Source organism: Stegodyphus dumicola, chromosome 11 (genome assembly GCF_044657685.1).
Source record: "Stegodyphus dumicola isolate Sdum_Otavi_A_Nest chromosome 11, ASM4465768v1".
Taxonomy (NCBI): Eukaryota; Metazoa; Arthropoda; class Arachnida; order Araneae; family Eresidae; genus Stegodyphus; species Stegodyphus dumicola.
In genome coordinates this window covers 132,218,744-132,235,895 of record NC_140778.1, presented here as the reverse complement: position 1 = coordinate 132,235,895, position 17,152 = coordinate 132,218,744, and the positions used below count along the sequence as shown (strand labels likewise).

Sequence of the window (17,152 nt, the reverse complement as noted above, 5' to 3'; positions counted from 1 at the left end):
TTTTCCGAAGAGTCCAGGTTTAGCTTGCAGTCTGATTCTCGCCGGACGTTCATATGGAGAGCTCCAGGTACCCGTTACCACCAAGAAAATATCATTGAACGACACCGTTACGATGGTGCAGGAGTGCTCGTTTGGAGTGGAATTATTCTGGGTTCCAGATCTGACCTGCATGTTCAAATTTGAACCATGACAAGCCAAATCTATCAGGATGTCATTCTGGTTTCTCAAACTTTCTCGCAGGGTGGATTAGCATTGCTCTCCTACTGTCATCGCAGATATTTTGATAAGATTTCTAGAACTAAATATTGATATGGCTCTGGTTAATTTCTGTTATAACTTACGCAGAGTTGACTAAAGATTATTGCTGTTTATTATTATTTCAGCTTGAATTATGATGTAATTTATTTTTTTATCTTTGAGTTCTGAAAATAATGTAGGCGCATTATTTTTAGTACATTATTATATTTATTTTGGTTTTACTCTTGTTAACATTAAAGTGCATATCTGAAAGTTATAATAAATCGCTTTATTTTTACAGTAGTTTCAAAATATTCATTAAAACATTGGCACATTGATATATTAATAAAGCTACTTACTTTATCCAAAGTTTTAGCCGTTTATAAGCTCCTAAAAACGCCATTGATAATACATTACGGAGAAATCTGTCCTTGATACTCGTTTGGGAACTAGCATCTGCTAATTAATAATCAGGATTTTCCAGTTATCTCCATTTATTCCTTTAATAGGCCTGACTAGATCAAGGGTCATTTAGTTGTTTCTGTGGGCGAATTATAAAGTATTAAATCTGTCTAAAAAATAAATTACACTTAGAAAAGTGAGGGGAAAAAGTTGAGGAATAATCTTTGCCTTATGTCTTCGCATATTTAGTAGGAAATACGAGATTAAGAAATTAGTGCAACTAGTCAAACTATCTACGTTACAAACGCAGAGCTTGCAACGAACGTTGGAAATGCAAACTCCTAGAAAGTATTACTCAGAGGGCGACCTAATTAACTAAAAATAAAAATAATGCAAATCAAAATAATTTACTGATACAAATAAAAAAGATGACATGTACAAAATATTCAATTTATAAAGTTTGAAACAAGTTTAGAAACCATGTACAGTAACATATGCAAAATGCTACAACATAGGAACAAAATATGTATAAATTACGTTTAAGAATTATACAATGTCCACAGTAGCTGAAGTGACAAAATTATAATCGCGATGAAAATGGCACAAAGAATTTATTCTTGTGTATGATTATAGATTTGAGGGCATTGGAGGAATTATTTCATGAGCATTATTGGCCTTAAGTGAAAAATATGTCGTTTCAACGAAGAAGGGCATATATAATCATCTGGTGCTTGAAACCTTAGTAGCTTTGTAGCTATTTTTAACAAGGAATTAGATGGGCTATGAACGGTTGAGAGGTAAATGCAGGCGAACGATCCAGTTGCATGTGTGGTTCCTTTGTTTTTCCCATATTTAATATGGATATGATCCAGTTTTCCTTAGAAAATCCTCCACAAAGGGCCCTCTTCCTTTAGGAAAATAACCCTAGCGTGCTGTGACATAATCAAATAAATCAAACTAAACCCAAGTAAGGGGGTACCTGTCGCAATTCCCAGTTATACTTTTTATTTTGCACAATTTGCAGTCTCTACAAGTCTGAATCTAGCTCCAGCCCAAGCCAATCCGAAAATTCAGTAATACGTTGATGCGTTAATGGAAATCCTTATATGGTCTAATGTGGGGTCAAATACACTTTAATATGTTGATATATTAATGGAGACGCTTTATAAGGCTCACTGGCGGCCGTAACAAGCTAAGCATATGTGTTGCCACTAAGACCACTTAACCTTAACAGACATTAGAAAGTTGAAAAGTAGTATAGAGCTGACATGATGAGCAATGCAAAGAGACAAGATCGTTTTCTTATGGCGCAAGGCAGCCCATTATGAGGAAGAAGAAAATATAAGAGATAACAGAAGACTGGAGTCATGCATATCGAGGATGTGGTGACACACATAGCAGACACTCATCTGATTAAAATGCGAAATGCAAAGTGTAAAATTAAAATAACCTTGTGTAAAGGTTAGCTGATTATAGGACTATGAAAAAGCTCATAAGGTGCTCTTCAGCAAAATTGGGGACGAAGCTGAGCGAAGTCGTACTGTCACACTGTATGGTGCTCAACGCTCCTGCTAACGACAGACGCAATCTTGCACTGTTTGCCACGATGAATTTCGTGGACTTGTTCTGATGTTGCTGTCAGACAAGTGAGATAAGTCAAAGCCCAAAACGTAACATATTTTATGAAACAGTAATAAATTTATTTACATTTCTTAAAAAGTCCAAAGAAGTTAAGCTATCTAAGAGTTCGAATGGCAGTCCGAATTAGATATATATTGTTTCTGCTGTTTCTAACGTGAACCCAGAAATCAGAGCAATAGTTTGACACACATCCGTCGTTGTAGAATTTTGTATGCACCGCGTTTATCAGGATTCTTGATGAAGCAAGTCTTACTTAAATTACTGCAACTAAAAATGTCTATTTATTATCAGAAACTAGGACAAAGTAAAAAGATGTACAAACCTTGTTCCGATATTGCAAAAGAAATTCTTGTAATTGAGGATTATGGAAAAGTTAGGAAATTAAGTGGCGAACAAGGAAAACGTTGCAGAGCTGTGTATGAACCCAGTTTAGCTGTAGATCAATTAAAATACTATGTTGTTTCTTACAGTTATTCCTTGAGGTCATACCTTAAAAAGCTATTGGACGTGCATAAGAAAGAAAATTTTGAAATGTCCCACAACAGATCTGCAAACCAGAAGGCGCTGAACAACCCGTTTTTCATAAGCATACATAAACTTTGGTGTTCTAAAAAGTATCTGATGAAAACAATCATTCCATAAATAGTAATATAAATTTAATTTAGGTCATGTATAACCAACCTGTATACATCTCAAAAACCTTTTACGTTATTCAACACTGTATTTCAGTTGGGTATTTTGTTCTTAATCCAGACGGTATTTTGTTCTTAATCCAGACTTTTTGCGTAAACAGAACAGTAAACGAAATGGTAAGCTAGCAAATAACAAAATATCCCAATTTTTATGTAAGTCTTAACTATCGATATCTAAACTAGAATTTTAAGATGTCTCCATTTATACTCGTTTACTAATGCAGAAAATAACTGATACATAAATACCTTATTTAGCAAATAATACAGAAATAATGAATACGGGAATCAATCAGCATGCGACATGAAAAATATATTCAATACGTAAACTAATCTTCGGAAATTCTGATTTAAAAATATTACAATAAAAGGTGGTTTTAAGATAAAAACATACCGTGATATTTTTTTAATTATTTCAAGCTCATTTGCGGACGTCCTCTGTGATTTCTAAGCTTCATTTGTGACGTCATTGCTTCGAGCTTTCCTTCTTGTGAAATACCAACACCTGTGAATTGCTAGTTTGTCTACCAACTCTGTAGTAGGATTTAAGAAACCTGCTCACTGTGCAGACGTACCAGAGGTTAAGTACTTGTTTTTATTCTTTTAATGTTTCTGTAATTATTTCGTTTTGTATGTTTTACATGTGAAATTCACCAATTTATTCTCATAAATTGCCATTTTTGGAAACCTGGGATATTATTACGTTAAAGTCTCTAAGTTAGCTGTTTTCTTGCAGAGAAGAGTTTGTCGGTCTTAAACCCAGACTGGCCATATGAACGGCTTAAATCTAATTTGATTATAATATATTGTATTAGAATTATTACTTAGTATGTAACTGAGTAATAGTAATGCTAGTATTAATGTTAACCAGCTAGTATTAATCCAGCTAGTTGTCCTCCTACGTTATTAATTAACGTTAACTACCACAACTTCGGATAGATTTTAAGAAACAAGATAATAAATCTCGTTATCTGTGAAACATATTACTGCTTAAAATAATTAATTAGAATTTTAATTCCCTTATTCAAATTAGTCTGTTGGTTATTTTAGTCTTTCATTTTAGTAAAGCCTAAATATTTTGTTTACCTATTTCTAAGCATTTCTGTTAATATTTTGAAATTCTTCGTTAATTTTCAATTTGGGAATATTTTGGCAAATTTCGCCCTTTTATTTCTGTAATTTTATAGCATCTAAATATTAACACTTACTTGCTCGCACTTAATCCCAGAGAAGTAAGACACTCAACACTTCTTTCGGTTTTTGTAAGCGAATTTGTTTCGTTTCTCGAAGCATTGAAGTAAAATGCATAAAGGTTCCTTGTTTCTATTGTATAATTAGTGAAGTTTTGGTACTACACAAAATGCGGTATTTATCTCTCGGATCATTATGCCAGCATAATAGGTATGGCTTAGAGGGGCAAAGGAAGCGCTGTTAAGAAGCAACACATGTTCTGCATATTATATGCTAAGGGAAAATGGTTAATATGGAAATTTACATAATGTGCAAGGTATTGCATGAGAAAAATATTTAATTACTTGGCATTTATAAAACGAAATAGCACATGAAGGCATCCTTCTTGTTAGGTAGTCCTCGTATACTTTCTCAGTTTTCAAAACATCAAAATTTTCATTGCAAAACATCAAAACATTTCTGATTTTAAATGAAATAAAACTACGATAAGACTCTTACGATTACTTTAAGAATATTTACTCTCGTTGAGCAAATTATATTTGTATGTTAAATGCCTAATTTGATAGCGAAATTAAAATTATTTTTATTTAAAATTATTACCCTCCATTGGTCAGCATAGTTGGTTTTCATCATGTGTAACGGGACTAGAAACTATTTTGCCTTGGCGTTTCCACGAAGGCCCTCGTTTTCTTTCAAAAAACGTATCTTCAAAATTAACTTTAAGGTTACTAATGTTTATTTTGTTATAACACAGTACAATTTTAAAGATTTAGTCCTTGCACTAAGAGAAATCGATGGATTTATACCTGTAGCACGTGCTATATTACACTACTTGATGTGGTCATTTCTACTTTGATAAATGTTTATTTAAGTAAATTTTAGTGTAACTGAGGAATATAAAATTTCCTATCGCTCCCCATTTCATTTAACTTATTTCATACCAAGATGTTATTAGTGATAATTAAGTATGCTCAACCGATAGCCTTCATCTGTAATTAAGAATCATCGTTTTACAATGAATCATACAATGTTTTATTTTCTATAAATCTCGCATAACTCGTAAATTATTTCACTCTGATGTTAATTGCAGCGAAAAACTAAATTCGTGAATTTCCGAGCAAATTTCCTTTTCATTATGTGTCTTCAGTCTCCATTTCTATTAAAACACGGTATTCATAATTTTCTTAAAGCCCTCAGTAACCAATAAATATGGTAAATTTCACCAACTTGGAATTAATGGTCATCATAAAATGTATACTAAAAGGACAATTGTATTTAAAAGTATAACGCAGCTTAAACTGTATATTATTCTGTAAAATATGCGCACACGTTTATAGTCACTATATTATAAAGTATAGTGAAGGAAAGTATATTTAAAATAAACTGTTCACCAAGGAAGGAATTGGCATAAACATAATTTTTCATGTTAGGCGACGGATTACCTTAACCAACGTATGTAACATTCTGGTATAAAAGATTAAGTTTCATATGTAAATTTAAAATACTCCTTGTATATAATTTTTCTGCATAAAACCTTACGCTTAGAGAAGAGACTAAGGCGGTGTCCAGGGGAAAAAAACGAAAAAGAAGTGTTTTTCCAGAGCTTTGGGACGTAAATTTTAAGACATGTTCATAGATTTTCAGGTTAGATACAAACGGCCCAATGAACACTTAGAAATTAGTAACCTGCAATTTGTTTAAAGAGATACAAAGAGCATACGATAAAGAAGTAATTTACCGATAGTCTGTTCAAGAAATCCTGCGCAGTTATTGAAAACTAGGTCGCCGAATGTCTCTGAAAAGTAACTTTTTATAGTCCTACTTAAGTGTTTCTTTTTAGAACTTGCGATCTAAAAGGTAAGATTCCTTGAGATTATACTGAAAGGGAAATGAAAATAGGAGCTTAGCATGATGGACTACTGCTGTTGATTTTCAGTGAAACTGTTCTGCACTAAGAAATAATAAAAATGCTAACAGTATTTCAAATTCTTGGAATTTTCCTGTATTATCCGCAGGTTTTAGTTTATGATTTCTACATGGAAAGGTAAACTATTGAGATTTTAATGCAGATCATTTTGCCCTCTATCAGTTTATTAAAAGCAGCTTTGATAAGCTGAACGTTTGAACATGGCAATGGCGAACTTAGCAACGAGGATTTTTTATTACTAGCACAAGCTTCTTAGGCATTTTTTGAACAATAGCAGTACCATATGACGTATTTTCGATGCCACTGGAGTATTTTACCCTGTTTCATTCCACAAGCTTTTGGTTCAAACTTGGACGAACCTGAAAAGTTGGGAACAGTGCCGGGGAAGTGTTCCCTAATTTTACAACAATCCTCGTAAAACTCGTGGTGATCGACACTTAGTTTTTTCTTTTACCGAATAAGCATTCAATAATTTCCACAATTTCGCAACGTTTATGTATTTTAATGTTAGGACGAGATAACAAGGTATGGCACATACTTTACCATTGAGTTTGAATTCATATGAAGCAAGCTTTAGTTTGCAGAAGCGTATAGACTCTAACTCCTGTAACACATGTAAATGAGTCGTAGTAAAGAGAGGAATGCGATTTAAAATTGCATTTGTATTCGGATATCTGCTTCTTGTCGTTATGAAAAAGATAGCTGTACAGGTATTTTGGCTTCGTAACTACACAATTTCACTATGTAGGGGTTAGAACAGAATCTTTCTTTGTGAAGAATCTCTTGAAAAACAGAATTTCATCTTTTTTATCTCTTGACCAATTTCTAGTCATTAAAGACATTGAATTAAAACAAAACTCATAATATAAAAAAATGATTACAAGAGCAATAATTAGGCAATTATAGCCCTGAAAGAAGAAAACCAAAGTGGCGACACCAAATACTCCAGAATAAAAGAAAAAGAATCGCCAAGTGCTGTTTATGGCAGCGGTGCCCAACCTTGTGCTTACGAAAACAAGTGTGCTCGTCGATCGTTTTGTATGCGTTAGCCATCACGATTAAGTACTGTGAACAAAAAAGTATTTTGAAAATAACCATTCCTTTATATTTCTTAATTGTTAAAATATGGTAAGCATTTATAGTCATAAGAGATATCTTGCAAGACGTTATAAAATAGATTGCTGGCTAATGAACTTGATAACAAACATGGAATGTTATTGCTTCATTCCGATGTTAGATGACTCAGCAGGGGAAAAGTACAACGATTTGTAGAACTTCTTTCGCCAATAAAGCAGTTTTTGGAATCCAGAAACGAAAGTTATAAAGAATTGGACGATAATAATTGGTTATCCGATCTGTATTTTCTCACGTACATAACAGCTAAACTGAACGAAGATCTTCAGGGAAAATAAAACCTTTTTCAATTGACTGGGACTGTAACTGCTTTTCAGATAAAGATAAATTTGTGGATAAATCAGATGAAAGAGGAAACTTTCACCCATTTTCAGAATTTATCAAGCCATATTAATAACCACAAGGCAATTTAAACATAGAAATACTCGGAAAACCTAAATGTACTGAAAAATAATTTTGAACTCCGCTTCTCTGATTTCCATAAAGTTCAATCAATATTATTCATCTTAAACCCATTTGCCGAAATTAATATTTCAGACGTATCGCATACGATTGCAAATATGTTTAACAAAAGTGTTGATGTTTTGGAAATGTGCTCGAGATAGGCCAAAGGTTGGGCACCATTGGTCTATGACATCTCCGTAAAGTACCAATTATTGCATTCTGTTAAAGAAAAATAGTCTGATAAATTTTCATAAGTACATTAGAGAAGTATCTAGAAACATCTTGTTAAAATTAGATTGCTTTGGTCCTTTTTTCAGAATTTTCATAAGTACATTAGAGAAGTATCTAGAAACATCTTGTTAAAATTAGATTGCTTTGGTCCTTTTTTCAGAATTTTCATAAGTACATTAGAGAAGTATCTAGAAACATCTTGTTAAAATTAGATTGCTTTGGTCCTTTTTTCAGAATCCACCGTTTCAAACATTTTACTATCATTTTCAGGAAGCTCAATTTAGACAAGTCATGCTTTTATTAATGTGACGGAATAAACTCTTAAATTTGTCATGTGTAATTAAACATCAGGAATTTACGTGCTCGCGTTTTAGTACAGTCACTTAAAGTAAACAGTCGTAAAGTCGTAAAGTTTAGTACAGTCGTAAAGTAATACGTTTTTACATAAGAAAAGGAAGATAATTGCTAATTTTTTTCATAAGAAAAAGAATGACTCGCAATTGCGATTAGTTTATTACTTGTACATTTTACCTTTTAATTATGTATTTATTCTGAAAACCAATTTTTAATAGTCGTACATTAAAATATTTCACCTTTCGCTTTCAGTTATAACCTATCACAAGGATTTGTGTCACTTAATCTCAAAAAAAGATTCTATTCCGAATGTTTCTTCAGACTGAGATTTCGCCAAAATCTAGCTAGCTCTGTCGCCACGTAATCATTCATATATTAGCACAGTGTTGCATTTTTGCTCTCGCCGCACGTTCTTAAATTTATTTCTGATGAGATTTTCGAATTCATGTCGTTTATTTAAAAGCATATGTGTTACTTTTTTGTGAATATGACGTCAACGAGCTTTAATTTATCAAGTATAACATGGATGCATGTCATGATTTCAAAAAAATCTTTTTCCTGAAAAATGAGTATGCGAAAATGGCCACACCATGAAACTTTCCCATAGATGAAACCATTTAGAGATGCAATGTGTTAAAAATTGCACAAAAAGGGCCTCTGTATTCTAATTTAGTTCAGCGGTTCCAGCATATGGTTCGTTGCTGGTATTAGAATTATGTATTCTTGGCAAAAAAAAGTCGACGTCCATGAAATTATGTAACCAGCTTAACATGTGTGAAAGTGCTGCAGTTGATTGGAAAAATTGCATGCGATGACATAATAATAAAAATTGTTAAAAATATTCTTAGGAAAGACATACGAGTATTACTGCTGTTATTATAGTTTATTTTTACATTCGCACTTCACGAACTTGGCGAAATTACAGCTGAGATCTTGGCCCAAATCTAAAATCGCTAAATATGTTTTGGGCGCGCTACAACCATGTACCCCAAATTCAATTTTCGAAGCAGCTTGCTACACACTCGGAGATAGTATTTCACTCTCCCAATGTTAATTTAAGTCCTCTTGTTCTGAATATAAAGCATATAATTTACTAAAAGGATTCTCATTCATATCATTGTATCTAATCAGTTTCATCCCTCCCCTTAGGCAGATAGACGAGTGTTTGGCCTTAACTAAATTAAACCAAACCAAATCTTGATAGGGGCAATTATCCTTGGGATGTCTTCGATAACACTGACACTTGTATGCTTTTTTTCGTAAAATTAATTGGCCATTTTAGACGTTTGCATCAAGAAAATAAATTATATTACCCAAACAGTAATCGAAGTCATTAACAGATTCTTCCTAAAATTCGCATAGCGCTAGACAATTATCGATATTGAGCAATACACGAATAGCAAAACTGCTTATAATATTGAAATCGGTGGACTTTAATTTTTGCGGTATGTGCAGAGTAGAACTTGGGTTTTACTCGAGCTTTCACTAATTTTAAATTTTCATTGAAGACTAACGGAATATTTTCTATATAGGTAAGGTATTACAAATTAATGTTCAATTTTCTCCGAAATCTAATTGAGTTTGAAATATTCAATATTCAATAAATTGATGTGGTACTTTTCCGTTTCGCCGGCGCAAATCTCGCCAAGCAGACTTTATTGGCGACAACATACAGTATACACATAAAAAATATTTAAAAAAATGTTAGTTCTAAGATTTTTTTATTTTGAAGGCATAAACATTTTAATATCGCTTAAAATTTTATAAAAAGCCAATAAATAAAGACAATAAATTTGTAAAAAGACATTAATTTAAGAATTTACTATGCTTTCATGGTTCAACATCCTGATTCGCCGGTTCCTATCACGTGACCCCAAGCGATCTCATCTCATGTAAACTACAAAAATCTAATGTTCTCAGTAATTATCTACATTAATTTCAAGTTAAATCTTAATTTGGAACACAAGTTTAAATGCAACAAATATTTCAATTCGTACGAGTAGCTTACTCAGAAATTATGTAAAACTGCAGTGCTTTACTTCGCTAATGCATTCTCATTAGAATGGATGAATTTAAGCCTTGACTTTACCTTTTCTATATACATGGACCCTGAGGAAATTATGATGGATCTTAAAGAACATGGACTCGACGTCGTGTGGGTCAACCAACTCACTATCAGGCGTAACGGAGAAGTTATTAAGCTTCCCCTGTTTCTCGTTACTCTCACCCGCAAGGAGAAAAACAAGGAGATACACCAGTTAAAATTTGTGCTGGGAATGAAGATTAGTGTTGAGAGATACCGTGGCCGTAAGGGACCCCTGCAGTGTTATCGCTGTCAAGGGTTCCATCACGCCCAATCGCACTGCAAACACGAACCACGTTGTGTTCGTTGCGGTGAACCTCATGAATCATTTAACTGTGACAAGGATAAGGCAACTCCGTCTAAATGTGCCAATTGTCATGAGATAGGTCATACAGCTAACTACAGATTATGTGTGCGTTTTCCAAAACCAAAAACCACTCCGGCTGTGAAAACGTTCTCTGATCGGGTAGTGCATAATAAAACTTATGCACAAGCTTTAAACACCGGCTTCGCTCCTGAATTTCTAACTGAAGCAAAACAAGTTGCAGCTGAGCTACGTATGCTTGTCTCTGTTCTAAAAGAAACTGGATTTACTCTGATGGCAAAATCAAACGTATCTCAAGATCATACTCCTGCAGCCCCTGTTAATGGCTAATTACATGAAAAAGTGTACTCCCGTACAAATAATGATATGGAATGCCTGCGGGCTACCCACCAAAATTACTGAACTGCACCATTTTTTAAGTGAGCATGATATTGACATTGCAATCATATCAGAGACTCATGCAAAACCATGCCAACGCCTGAGAATTGCAAATTATAATTCATACCGCTGTGATAGACTTTCACACAGAGGGGGTGGTGTGGCAATATATGTGAAACGTAATTATGCATCTTGTCTTATATCTGATTCAAGAAATTTTAATTGTGAGCAAACTACTGTGTGTGTCACTCTTCCTGTGTTTAATAACATCAATTTTTGTGCTGTGTATAACCCTCCTACGAATAGATTATGTGATAATTTTCTAAATAGCATTCTACCGGATGACATACCTACCCTTGCTGCCGGGGACTTTAATGCTAAGCATATAGACTGGAACTGTCGTCGAACAAACCTAAATGGTAAAATTCTCCATGAATATATTTTACAGCATCCGGTGGCGCTACATGCCCCACCAGAATACACGCGGCTCCATAACAGAATTGAATTTTCTGATATACTAGACATTGCAGTCACTACAACGACTATCCCCGTTGCAATGGAAGTATTTCATGAATTGTCCTCTGACCACCTCCCCGTAATCGCAACATTAGGAGTGACAAAAACTTCTGAGTTCTCTACTAAGCGAATTACGAATTGGAATCTCTTCAGCAATATCATGAAAAACTCACCTCCTCGACTGCAAAATCTCAATACCAAACAAGGCATAAACACCGTAATTAATGCCTTAAGTGAAAGCATTCAAAGTGCAATTATGGAAGCCAGTACTGAAATTACTAATCGTGATAAGGCTTTCAGACTGCCCCTTAATATACGACAGCTTATGAGAGAGCGAAATAGACTCAGGAAATGTTATCATTTAACGTGGGACCCGGCACTTAAACGTGAAATAAATCGTAAAAATAAGCAAATTCAGAAGGCCATTAAAACCTTCAAAGAAGAACTATGGGATGATAAAATGTTAAATCTGGATTCTAGAGAAGGTACATTCTGGTCTTTAATAAAAAATTTTAAAACTTCCTTCACAAGTAATCGACCCCTCTATGACAGAGGTAATATTGCCATCTCCAATCAGGAAAAGGCAGAAATCTTCGCAGCACACCTCCAAGAACAGTTCTCGCCAAATGATTGGCCAAATGACTCTGATTTCGAATTAAAGACCCTCCTACGAGTGAGGGATTGGCTCAACGCCCCTTCAGTCAGACTTCCAATTAAATATGCCACTCCTACTGAAACGACTAATATTATCAAACACCTGAGACAAAAGAAATCTCCAGGAATTGATGAAATCAGCAATACAGCAATTAAAAATTTGCCGCCTAACATCATCTGCAGCCTGACAAGTATTTTTAATGCTTGTCTTGCTCTTTCTTACTTTCCAACACCTTGGAAAATTGCTAAAATTATTTTACTACCTAAACCGGCTAAAGATCACACCCGACCAGACGGATATCGTCCTATTAGTCTACTGCCGGGCTTAAGCAAAATTTTTGAGAGAATTATCCTGAATAGACTGAAACCATATTTTCAGAATCTTCCGCCGGAACAATTTGGGTTCCGTGCTCACCTCTCAACAACGAAGCAACTGGTCCGAGTAACCGAATTCGCTGGTGCAGCTCTGCACTGCAAACTTAATGTTGCTATACTCATGCTAGACGTGGCGAAAGCATTCGACCGCGTCTGGCATGAGGGCTTAATTGCTAAATTAATTGACCTTCAACTGGACAGAGAACTCATTCTGCTAATCCATTCTTTTATCAGGGATCGGACATTCAGAGTCTCGGTAAAAAATGAATTATCCAGCACTAAAATAATGACTAGCGGTGTTCCACAGGGTTCTGTGACTGGCCCTATACTCTATCTATTCTACGTTTCAGACTTTCCGAGATTGCATTTAATTCATAATTCTATGCTAGCCTGTTATGCAGACGACACTGCCCTGGCAGTGAAGTCTGCTAACATCAATCATGCTATTCGGAAACTCCAAGACACTATTCCCTCCATAGAACAATGGTGTGGATATTGGAAGATACGAATTAACGCTCAAAAATCGCAGCTCCTACTCATAAGGAAAAGGAAGAAAAATGTTCCGATCAGGCAAAGTGTTTATCTTTTTAACGAGGCTGTGCCTATCGTGAAACAAGCCAAATATCTGGGCATCACCATCAACGACAAGCTCACATGGCAGCATCACATCCAACAAATCAGGGATAAAGCGATTAAAGTCATGAAATGTTTATATCCTATGATAGGGAAATATTCAAAACTTTCGTTAGACAAGAAACGACTTATTTATCTAGCCACAATCCGACCCATCATGACGTACGCTTCGCCAGCATGGACTACCGCTACGAAGGGTGAAATCCAAAAATTACAAGTTGTGCAAAACCAATTTTTAAGAATTATCACAAATGCACACCCGTATGTGAAGAACAAACATCTCCATGAAGATTTAAAAATGGATACAATAGTGGAATATTTAAGAAGAAATAAAAAGGCATTTTATGACGCCGCTAAGGAGTGCCAACATATGGACATTTTCAACCTATTTCACTATGAAATTTTACACGAGGACAGGCACCTCCGTCCATATGCCGCTTTTCTACTCAGTGGAAACCAGGATTTTCCAACATAATTTGTGTTTTTAAGTATGTAGTGAAAAACTTATTTGACTTGTAAATAATGATGTTTAGAAATCTTAGCCGGATGATCATGTGACACACACAGCCACGCCCACAAGATATTACTTATATTTTTCCTGTATATACTATTATACTTTTTGGAATCGTATTTTATTTTCTGCATTTATGACTGCAACACACACCTTTTATGAACTGATTTAGTACTATTTTATGTATAACTACTGTAAAACTTCAGATTTACAGCGCTACGATGCCTGGATACCTCATCGCCAACCAGATGTCTTATCGCTCATCACGTGACATTGGTCACATCCCCTGCATCTGCTATCCTGTCTCCACGAGAACTACGTTCGGGATTTCCTTACCTGCAGCGCTCCTAGAAGCACCAAAGTTCGATAGCCGGAACACAACCTGCGATTTCGCAGGTTAATCGCGGCAAATAAAGCAAGTTGGAGACCTTTTCTATATTTTCGGCTTCGGGTAAGCGCTGTGATTGCATCCTAATTGACTTAATTACCGAAAATGGCCTTAGACATAAAACTGTACTATCTGATAAAAATCCTATGTAATTATATGCCAGTATTGAAAGAAACAATAAATCTGATAAGAAAAAGCTGCGACTTGTTTCTAAAATGAGGCGTAAAAGGTTACCAGCGAGAATATTCCGTTTGGAATCGGTTGTACCATTATTGGCGACTTTATCGCTTGCGCCGGCATGACGGAAAAGTACCATTGATTTTTTCTCGAATCACTTTAAAATTATTTTCATTCCCTTTCTTGATAAATCGAAATCGGGTAATATCCCCATGTAGTTTCATGTTAGGATATTAGGGCAAGTCGTGCCCTAAATTTCTTTGGCACATTTTGAATTATGAAATAATTCGCTCTCCCCTGACATTCAGAGTGATCTAAGAAAAATTATGTACTTTCTTTTGATAATTCAAAAATGTACATAGAAAAATAATTTATTTTAAAAATAAATACAAGCTACACATTTTCCACTGCGATCAGCTAAGAATGAACTGTTTCTCATATTGCATTTTTATTCTGGTTTCAACTTAATACACACATTGCAAACCTTTTCTCTAGATCGCTTTGTTGGGGTCATAACAGTCCGGAAGCGTATTCCAGTGATTTAGTTTTAAATACACTTTAAATATATTTCATAAAATATGTTTAAACAGGATTTTGGATATTAATAAGTATGATAGCATACAACTGCGTATCTTAAAAAGGTTTTCCGTTAATCAAACATAATGTAGGGTAATCAAACAAACCAAAGGGGGGGAATCATAATGCAACTTTATCTTACTCACACTTCATTTTATGTGTTACAGATTACTCGGTGTCATGGATGAACGTACGAAATGGATTTGTGTTGGACTCAACATCGTCACTACCTGGTTCCTTATCATCGGTTCTTTGATATACTTTACAGAGAAATCGTCTTCTAAATCTAGCTACGTCATAGTTTTTTGTATCTTTGTCTTCCTCCTTCTCTTCACGCTGATCATGGATATCTACTATGTCCTCAAGAAACGACGTATCAACATACTAAGCGCAGCTCTACCAATTATTTACAACGTCAATGGAGGATTCCACATGGAAAGTCCTTAGAAACGCATCGGGTCTCATCTTTTGAAACAGACAACATTTTAAATGTGACCAACTATAAATTTTGTAGTTTTAAGATTTTAATATTTGGAAATGAGATTCCTTTTTATTGCTTTGTATTCTAAAGAATGAAATATAAAACGCTCTCCGTAAGTGAATCGTAATTAGCGTTATTTTGAAATGTATTGTTTTTAGAATATCTCATTAAATTCCCATAAAACATATCTTGTAGTTTTAACTTGGGTCATGTACGAGTCTTTTTTTTATTCCATAGAGAAGAAACAGCGAGTTCAGCATAGACTTCCATTAATAATTAATAACGCAGAGTATAATTTCTTTCAAGGTATTGTTGGAATAAATAATATTTGATATGAATCTAATATAATATGAATAAATCATCTTTTAATATGAATAAATAATTTTGGTACTATTCGGTTTCGAGGACCCTAAAAAAATTGCAGCGAAAATGTACGCGCAAAAGCGCCAAATCTAGCAAACGCGCCCATTTAACAGTGCGCCAAATGTAGCTACACGCTGGTTTCAGATTGCACAAGTTTGTATAGTTCTATATTTCTTAAGACTCCATTGAAATATGTACTAGTTTAATTTTTAAATCCTTTTTGATTTTAAATCCTTTTTTGATATCCTATGGATTTAACAATTTGGGAATTGTCCATGACGAAAACTCGGCAATAGAATTTTGTTTGGGTAAAGTGCAGAATCACCCACTGCTTGACGCTTTTTTAAGAATCTCACATACTCTGTATTTATGTGCCCATCCACCTATTTTCACTTAAAAAAAAATCCTAGAATTGCACAAAAATGGCACTGCGCACACCCTTGACTTTATGTACACATCGACCTATTTTCACTTAAATAGTAAATGAATATTGACAAAAATCCAATTGTTTTTACCCTTGTAAAAAGCGGCAAACAAATAAGTGAGCGATTCTGCACTTTACCGAGAACATTTTCAAAGAAAAGGCCCCATTCATTATAGAAAATTACGTTTGAACAACCAACGAGATGAAATTATGCTTTAGCGATGAGTCGGTAGCGAAATAGCGATGCAGGCATCCATTCAGTTACGTTTAGCAATTTTTATATAAATTATAATAATCTGAAATAGTTATTTACTCTTATGCTTACATTCAGTCATGTTTAGCCTTTTCCATATAAATTATAATAATAAAGTATTATATGAAATTAACCTTTCACCTAAATTAAAACATCAATCTTAAATAGTTATTTACTATTCTACTTCCTTTCTTGCCGCAATTATTTTTGGCAGCATTGGCATCAACAATATTTTGGCGATTTTTTAAGGCCCTCGAAACCGAATAGTACCATAATTTTTGTTTCGATGCATTTATAGCGCACGAACGATAGAGCGGTAAAATAGCCGGTAATTCCGCTCGAGATTCGAATCCCGCAAACGGGCTGGCTGCATTGACGTTTTCTTGGTTTTCTCTATGTGTAACAAAGTATATAAGAGTCAATTTTCCCCTGAAAGCACAGCACGAAGGCATCCTTTCATTAAGCTGATAACCCTCAATTGCTTTGCTATAATCAAATTCACCAACACCATCAATGCATTGTATTTTCTATTAGAACTCAAAACATTCCAAACCTCTCTTTGAAGAAAGAGAACCATTCCTAGGAACTGGTAAGAAATGGAAGTACTTGGCAAGGAGATGGCTAAATGACCTACTTGTTCAATAATTCTCGAGCAAGTGTCAGGTCAATAATAAAAATCTAAAAATATTCAAATAAAGCTAAATTGTCATATTAATGTAGAGAATGTACTAGCATTTTAAAAATGTAGGTCTAAACTAAAATGTA

General features: G+C 34.5%; 1 long non-coding RNA gene across 1 annotated transcript; it reads left to right on the top strand.

Moving 5' to 3' along the window:
* The first annotated feature begins 3,409 nt into the window (after nucleotides 1-3,409).
* LOC146994386 (uncharacterized) lies at nucleotides 3,410-15,530 on the top strand. Its single transcript, XR_015043869.1, has 2 exons — nucleotides 3,410-3,549; nucleotides 15,034-15,530. It is a non-coding gene; the product is annotated as an uncharacterized LOC146994386 (long non-coding RNA).
* The last annotated feature ends 1,622 nt before the right edge of the window (nucleotides 15,531-17,152 follow it).